Source organism: Lucilia sericata, unplaced genomic scaffold (genome assembly GCF_015586225.1).
Source record: "Lucilia sericata isolate MDLA Ls3-8-SP2 unplaced genomic scaffold, ASM1558622v1 Contig000790F_arrow, whole genome shotgun sequence".
Lineage (NCBI taxonomy): Eukaryota > Metazoa > Arthropoda > Insecta > Diptera > Calliphoridae > Lucilia > Lucilia sericata.
The window spans coordinates 85,338-86,798 of NW_023994783.1; positions in this window are offsets into that span (position 1 = coordinate 85,338).

Consider the following 1,461-nt stretch of genomic DNA (forward strand, 5'->3'; position numbering starts at 1 on the left):
GGCAAGGATATTGAACCAAAGGATAAAGGAAGAAATATGTAAATATAAGAATAAATCGTGGGATTATTTATTATCCAATTTAGATAAAGGTTCTCCTCCATTTTGGAATTTAACCAAAATATTAAGGAAGAAATCTAGGAGTATCCCCATTTTAAAACAAAATAACTGTCATTATACGACCAACCAAGAAAAAAGCGAAATTTTGGCTCAAACTTTTGCTTTGAACCACTCTATTTCAGCTAATCTTGGTGACCCTGTTACGAACTCATTAGTTCAACATACTATCGAGTCCTTTGGAAATTTAGGTTTAGATGATTCAGTTCAACCTTTTACAAGTTTGTCAGAAGTGGCTGCCATAGTTAAGTCATTAAAAAATAAAAAGGCACCAGGAATCGACGGTATAAACAACACATGTTTAAAAGCACTTCCCAAAAAAGGATTAAAATTCCTAACAATTATTATTAACGCTTGTCTAAAACACTGTTATTTTCCTAAACAATTCAAAGAATCTAAAGTTATACCCATAAGTAACCAAAGAAACCACCTGACTGTCCCTCTTCATACCGACCGATTAGCTTATTATCCTCGATCAGCAAAATTTTGGAAAAAATAATCAAACTTATGATAGTTAATTTTATCGAAGATAATAATATAATTCCCCCTCAACAATTTGGTTTTCGAAAGGAACATAGTACTATTCATCCATTGATCAGAATAAGAAAAATAGTTAATGAAAACTTTAGCCACCAAAAATCTACAGGCATGATATTACTAGATGTCAAAGCTGCCTTTGACTCTGTGTGGCATGACGGACTTATTTTTAAAATGATTAATTTTGGTTTTCCTACACATCTCATAAAAATAACTAATCGCTTTCTTACTCTAAGAAGCTTCAAAGTTCATATTGGTTCATTTTCTTCTGAGTCTTTTAATATTACTGCAGGTTGTCCTCAAGGCTCTTGCTTATCTCCTATACTCTATAATATATATACTGCCGATTTCCCTCAATTAGATTACTGCACCTTGTCAATCTTTGCTGACGACTCAGCTATTCTTAGCTCCGAGTTTTTAGCATCTGATGTAATAGCCAATCTTCAAAGAGCATTAATTGATCTGCATTGTTATTTTAGTAAATGGAAAATACAGCTAAATTCGGATAAAACACAAGCAATCTATTTTACAAGAAAACGAAAAGCTTGTTTTTTACCTCAGAACAACATTATATTTAACAATTACTCTATACAGTGGGAAAGAACAGTTAAATACCTTGGAGTCATTTTAGATCCTAAGATGAAATTCAACGATCATATATCATACATTATAAATAAGGTGAATGTACTGACACGAATACTATACCCCTTTATAAATAGAAATTCATCACTTAGCATAAATAACAAAAAATTGATACTGAAGTCTATTTTTCATGCTGTAATTTTCTATGCAGCTCCTGTTTGGTCGACG